We start from the raw sequence: 7,534 nt of genomic DNA on the forward strand, positions 1-7,534 counted from the left end.
AGTGTGTTAGCAAATAAGACAAACAGCTTGGGGTTACTCTTTGCTCTAAAAGTTACACGTGTGGGAAATTCATGACAATCCCTCCATAAAATGCCATGAACATGCCCTTGGGATGGCTGAAGGTAGAAGCTTGGAGGCATAGGAAATGTCTGTCTTGCCCACCCAAGCTCTGGTCAACCCCTTTGGCATAGTGCTGGGAGAATTCCTTAGAGGAAATCAATGAGTTGAGGCTAGGGGTGGGTAATTAATATGGTTGAATACCTTCTTAAGCAATGTGATTGTGTTGCGGGGTCTATTAATGCAGAAAGAAGGTTCTGACACTCGTGAATACCGGACAGGAGTGTGACCATACCTGTGTGGAACTGGTGTGTGGAAACCTTGATGTAGAAGTCGACTGAGTGACGGAAAGGGTGTGCTTAGAGGTAAAACTCCAGGTTGTCGATGCAAACCTTCTCTATGGTGAGGAGAAGTAGAGCCACTTACGTCACAAAAGTCTGAAGGCTAGGATGAATTCTGGGATAGTGAGTTTCTGATTGAGTCTGGGATTCTGGTGTATAGAATGACGTACAGATCATCGTAGTAGTAAGACTTTGCCTCCCACGATGTCTTAGAGTACATCAGTAAGGAGACTAAATTAACCTTTCCAGATGTCTTTGCGTATGGTCAGGGACACAAAGTATGAGGGAGTAATAATGTAAACCGATGTGCTAGGGGAGGGATTTGAAAGGATAACATAACCATGAGAGGGATTTGGGAGTCCTGTGGCTGGGATGTGCATCAGTGCCTGTGGAGATTCCAGTCTCTGTAGTCCATCGTTGATGTTATGTATGGAGGCAAGTAGAGTGGATATCAGTGGTTTGACTTCATGTGATTTGGACTAGTGGGCAGGGGCCACTGAAAGGTGTGGCAAGAATGTTGGCCTCTCGGGGACTGTAAAAAAAGAGTCAATACAAGAGGCCATGCTGGGTGAGGCCCTAACTCGTAACCTAGAGAGGTTGATGTGAGGCGTTAGCTATGTGTTGGGCCGAGGGGCGTATAACTCCATATGCGGATGAAGATGGGTGTTGGCCTCATGGAATTGATAATGATGAGGCTAGTTACTGGCATAGCTGGGAACCAGGCCACCAGTTGACATACCGGATCCGAGAATGGGACGGGTGATGGGTAGTAGCGAGGTGGGTAAACATACCTTGCTTGGGGTAGAATGTGGTTTCCTTGCCAGAGGAATGAGATATTGGAGAACCTAAAGGGAAATGATGGTGGGAGGCAAGTTGGAACTGGGCTTGACTTACTGTGAACGAAATACACATAATTGGGGTGGTTGTTCTTGAGGCTGGTATATGAATAGGTAACCTGAGGACAGGTATATGAATAGGTACCCTGAGGACATAGTTGTTAGAATCCTGACCCTACGATGGTGGGTACAAGATTCATAGGACATAAATCAAATATCCCTATAAGTGAGTAGGGTGAGGATCCTAGGCCACTACCAGAGACCATGGGGAGTGTTTAACCAATACTGCGACAATAATGGGGGATAGGCAGAGTCATGAGTGACTGCTAATTGGTCCTGTGACTTCTGTAGCGAAAATACATATAGGGGGATATGGAATACCAAGCTATGAGGGCAGTTTTGAGCTATGCCGGTAGGACTTAGAATATTTAATTATGGTCGTGCCATCATGGAAAGGGGAATTAAGGATCCCCGGGCGTGGGCCTGTGTACGGCCTGGCGGAGGAATTGTGTGCCAGCGTTGGCTGATGTAACATAGAACAGTTAGGAGTGGATTTGCTGTAGGTTTGGTGATACTATGCCTGGATAGCAAGGGTCGGTTAGGATGATGAACTTGCTTGAGTAGAATATAGCAGCGATGAGTAAATAACCTTTTGCGTAATACATGATTATTTTGACGTAGAGTCAGGGGGAAACATATGATGGTATGGTAAAGCCTGGTACACTAGGGTTTGTCCCAGGGAACATGACTATACATATACTGAACATAGGAGTGTGGCGTGATACAAAAAAGGTTTAGAGAATAAGTGGTCGTCCGCCAAATATGTAATATACCTATCATGGGAGCAAGTATACAGATTGGCCATAACACATGGTAACAAATGTGATCTTGATGACTGCCTCAGAACAGTACCAAGTCCATGGGTGATAAAATATGCAATACATGATGGTAATGCAATATACGTAGTGAATATTAAATGCTTACCAGAGCTGAATTAGTAATGGGAAACTGACCATATCCGTGCACAATCGTAAATAATAACAAGAAATATAGCAAACATAACCGAACTACAGGGGGCATGTAAGGATAATTAGTAGCAGGCTAAATACTTTCAAAAAAGAACCTGGACATTCATGTATTAGGGAACAGTGTAAAACTAACTAATTGGTACTATGATTGTGGTGGCCGCTAGATGGAAGCATGTAACTGAGATAGACTGGAGACTAGTTCGATAGAAATTTGACGAAAAGAAACTAGTGAATAGGAATGGAACAGAGCAGGCAGGAGTAGGTGAACTGACTTAAGTCCTGAACGGGAAAAAGTCCAGAATGGACGGCATGTAAGAACGTAAACGTGTGAACAATTGTGTTTTCATGGATTTGGCCCATACAGGCAGACTCACGGTTCGTGGATTTGACTGGTACAGGAAACAAACAACTTGACTCGGAAGCTTGCGGTGAGGTGAGAGGTCAGCTATGCGGCTGGAAAGTACCCAGACTTGGTGGACACGGAGGTTTGGTCCAGGGTAAGGCCCGGGAAGCTGGTAAGGGGTCTCATAGCGCCAGCGGGAACGAACGGCCAGTTCTGGAGAGGAGGTGAGAGTAGTCTGACTGCGTGTGGCTGGAACAGCGTCATGGGAGTTGTTAGAGCAGGGACAAATTGGTCCGATCGGCGTGGGAGTCTCTGACAGCATGTGGCTGGAGCAGCGTGATGGGAGTTGTTGGAGCAGGGAAAAACTTGGTCCGATCAACGTGGGAGCCACAGTAGGCCCAGACCAGCTTGTTTGGAGTTTTAGGCAGTCTGTGTTGATGACCTTTGAACCGGAAGTAGAAATGAACCAGGCAGCATCAGCCCTGTGGTGTAGGGGGCCTGAGTTTAAATAGCCGGGTAACCCCTCCCACAACTTCAGGCTACGCCTTCCAATATATATATATATATATATATATATATAAAGACCACATAAAAATTAGCAATAAGAAGTATTACAATTCCAGAGGGTATGAAACAGTCCTAAAATTACAATAGTTCTTCAGATTTTCATATGAAGTCCTTGAAACAGTTCAACTTAGTAGCAGCACTTAGTAGTGGCACTTGCAGGCTCAGGAGGGTGTTGCACAGCAGCTGCGAAGATCCTGGTTCCACGCCACTCTCACTGGAGTGCATGCTGTATTTCTAGATACCTCCAGCTTGGAGGTCATGTAGCATTCTCTCCACGGACGTGCAGACAGCTCTGCACTATCTGCGAGGTTGCTGGATTTCCATTGCAACCTCACGCCATCTACAGGCATCCTTTGAAATTACAGGACCCTGTAGGTGTTACACTTTATACTCACCTTTTAGTGATGTCATATTTGTTGGACATCTTGGTCCCCTGTATGTGTCCTGGTGCAGGGTGTTCTTTATCAAGTGGAAGAAAACATATACCTGGCAGCTAAACATATATAGGCTTCTAAATACATCAATTCCAAATTTGGCACCAAAATAATGTCATCGTCACGTGACCGCAATGGCTATCACATGACTTTAATCCCAACAAAAAGTTAGCTAAAAACTAGAGAATAAGGTTCTTTTTATGCTCTTTTTATTGTAAGTATATTTCTTATCTCTATTTATACTTGCCTGTATGGATAGCACTATTGGCTTCCTTTCTCTATTTGATATGACCTATGCCACCACTACCTACCTGTGAAACTACCTTCAGAGGGATATATCCTGTAAGTGGGGATTCTATACCAGTGCATGCGGTTTTACCTAGAGCTGATTATAGCTCTATTATATGTGAGTTGCCATTTTTATACCTGAGTGTTGTCTGTGTGAAAGAATTATAAGTGTCAAGCTTATAGGTGTCATATTAGATATCCCATATTAAAATTGGCTTACTTGGACTCAGGAAATGCTTAATGCTTAAAATGACACTTAAGACCATATATGTCTAGTTCCGGGAGCAGATAACCCCCACCTGAGCTGTCTCTCCTAAATCAGTCTGTTCCTTCTTTTTCCCGGAACTTATCTGTTACATGTACATGATGTTCATCCCTATGTCTTATCTGTACTCCCTTCACCCATTCACTCCCTTCCTACTACTGTGCTATGAGTATTTGCACATAAGCACTTACTTTTTAATGTCTGGTGTCAAATTCACGCTTCTCCAAGTGCACTTGATACAATTTGGGTTCCTCTGAATATAACAAAGATCAATATTTGGATCTCTATCATCTGTAGCCCATCTTTTTTTTACCATATTGCACTATTGGTTCCTTCTGTCTTCTGCTTTTTTACATACGCTGCTACTAAGTGGAACTGTTTCAAGGACCTGATACGAAAAATGTAAGAACTATTGTCATTTTAGGACTGTTTCATTCCCTCTGGTATTTTATTGTGTAATGGACCGTTTCAGCAGACAAGGGGTTAAAATCCATTTAGGTGATAATCCCCTTTTCAAAGACAGGCACAGCTACTGTAGAATCACTGTAGAATTCAAAACTCACGAATTGGATATAAGTGAATGCACCAAACTCCCGAACTGCATACAAGGGAATAAGGTAGCACTCCAAACTCCCGAACTGGAACCTCACGAATAGCTGCTAGCAGACGAACAGGAAAAGCTCCCAAGCGGCTTACACTACTGGCAGTCAGTCCCTATCAGCATACAGTGAATCCCCCCAAGAACGAGGCAAGGCTCTGTGTTGAGGGTCAAGCAGTGGTCTGTTTATTGAGGGCTACCTGCCCCAGTATTTATGCAGGTCTCCCACCTGGTGCACACTCCCCTAGGGGACCAGATGGAAGACTGTAACAACGGACAGACAAGTACCAATTACAGACATACAGCAGTAAAACATCCCCACAATGCATCCTGGCTTCCTCCTCTCTGCCCTGGAGAAGTAATTTAATTATCTCCCAGGACAAAGGCAAAACTCCATTACACACGTGGGGACACAAAAACAGACTATCACTTTAAAATACATAAAGACACATTTTATACATAAAACACAGACATGTAATATATCCCCAGATAGCTCAGGTCTGAGTGCACATTATTAGGTGAATGGAACTCAGACCACACGAATACAGTTTAATTGCCATGGAGCCAGTCTTTAATTACACGAATTGGCTCCATGGCATAGCTATCTGGGTTAACATTCACATAAAATAAACTACCGAATTTACATGCATTCGGTTAAATATATACAAATTAGAACCAGGGGCTGGAGGTTCAGCGGTGCCTGCATGTAAAAGTGTCCGGGTTTGGTGCATGAAAGCCAGGCAGAAAAGCGCTGGCTGCCCGGGGAGCTCCAGAACACCACCATCTAGTGGCCACTAAGTGTAACCGCGGCCACCCAGTAACAATCAATCAAGCTGCGGTTAACCGCAGCTTCAGGGAGGTAAATGGAGGGCACACTCCAGCTTCTGGGTGGCCAATTAACGGCGCCGGCCAGCTTCCCACGGCTCTGGGAAGTCTGAAAAATGGCTGTTTGTTCGGTAGATAGCATCTACCGAACAGCTGTGCAGAAAGGGAAAAATAAATCTTTCTGCACAGTAAAATTAACCCTTTAGCTGCCGGTCCATAATCCAAAGGCAGCAGGCGAGCAACCAGGCTCCTCCAATGCAATGTGGTGAGATTGGTCTCGTCACATATTGGAATTCTTTTTATGTGGTCCAAATTTTTTTGTACCCTTTCAACTCATCTTTTAATGTGTAGCATGTCATGATTCCCTTTTATTCCAGAAGTTTGGTCCATAAGGATACTTAATGTATAAATACATTGGGAAAATTGAAGAATGCTTTTATGTTAATGCTTTTCTGTAACAACCAATTTATTTTCTCATTATGACTTATTCTATTTATCGAGAAACATTTCAAACCTTTGCCTGACACAGCATTATTATCAGGTTCTAAAATTTGTATCACTAAATCTTTTTTTTTTTTTTTCAAATATTTGAATCTTTTATATACTGTATTGTACCTAATTCACATTTCTACTACCCACAGCTGCAATTGAGGATGATGACTGGGAGAGCACAACATCGCTGTGAGTGAGTGAGGGCACTGAGCAGTTCATTAACTCTGCCAAGGTCATCAAACATCCCAACTACAACTCCAGGAGCCCAGATAATGATATTATGCTGATCAAACTTGCCTCCCCAGCTACCCTCAACTCCTATGTCAAGACTGTGCCTCTGCCTTCCAGCTGTGCCTCTGCCGGCACTCGCTGCTTGATTATTGAGTAATAACAGGAAAAATGGACGTGCAGTATATAATAATAAGAAGAATAAATATGTTTCCTATGATGAATAATTGCTCTATATTGGGACAAGTAATATATATAGTAACATTGTTTTTTTCTCATAGTGCACTAATTATTAAGACAGATATAGGACATTTTCTTATCTCATCAGCCAATCCATACAATCTCTATTTAATGAAGCATGCTCAGCTGTCCTGTCATTTAACTCATGGATCCACACTGTATTTTTGACCAATGGCTAAGATTGTTCATTTTCAGTTTTAAACCTGGCTTGTATGACAGTAATTACAATTAACAATTATTTTAGAGAATTACCCAAATCTCCTGCAGTGTCTCGATGCCCCCATTCTGACCACTAGAGAGTGCAGCCTTTCCTACCCTGCGAAAATCATCGGTAACATGTTCTGTGCTGGTTTCATTGAAGGTGGCAAGGATGCTTGCCAGGTAATGTATCTAGCCATGACTCTTATAATTTAACAAGAAGCTACAGTAGTCAGCATATGTACATGTATTAGAATATTTCTATACTTGTAGATTTATCATGAGTAATATACCCACATCTAACTGTCTCTGTCATATTCCACCAGGGTGACCCGTTATCTGCAATGGACAGCTCCACGGTGTGGTCTTCAGGGGAATTAGCTGTGCTCTGAGGAATTACCCCGGAGTCTACACCAAGGTCTGCAACTACATCGACTGGATCCAGATCACCATCGCTACAAACTAAAACTTATCAAGAATTGCCTCCTTATTTTCAAATTTATCAAATAAACTCTTTTAGTAACTAACAAACTGGTATTTTTACTTCATGAAATTTAAAATAAATTGAAGATGTTTGGGATAAAGGTTTTATTTAAGGAAATATTGGTCCAGTGTAGGGATTAACAGAAGGTTGGTCCTTGCAGATTTGTCCTTTCGTAATAAAATATGCTATAAATTATTATTATTTTAATTTCAAGCTAATAAAATATATATATATATATATATATATATTTAGTTGTCTCTAAATTTCTGATATAATCAGAATATGGGTTATTGTGATAATGGTTAAAATA

At 42.3% G+C, this 7,534-nt stretch overlaps 1 pseudogene; it reads left to right on the forward strand.

Moving 5' to 3' along the window:
* Nucleotides 1-7,218, forward strand: part of LOC134574699 (trypsin-like) — a 47,168-nt pseudogene extending 39,950 nt beyond the window's left edge.
* The last annotated feature ends 316 nt before the right edge of the window (nucleotides 7,219-7,534 follow it).

Source organism: Pelobates fuscus, chromosome 10, assembly GCF_036172605.1.
Source record: "Pelobates fuscus isolate aPelFus1 chromosome 10, aPelFus1.pri, whole genome shotgun sequence".
In the NCBI taxonomy this organism is placed as follows: domain Eukaryota; kingdom Metazoa; phylum Chordata; class Amphibia; order Anura; family Pelobatidae; genus Pelobates; species Pelobates fuscus.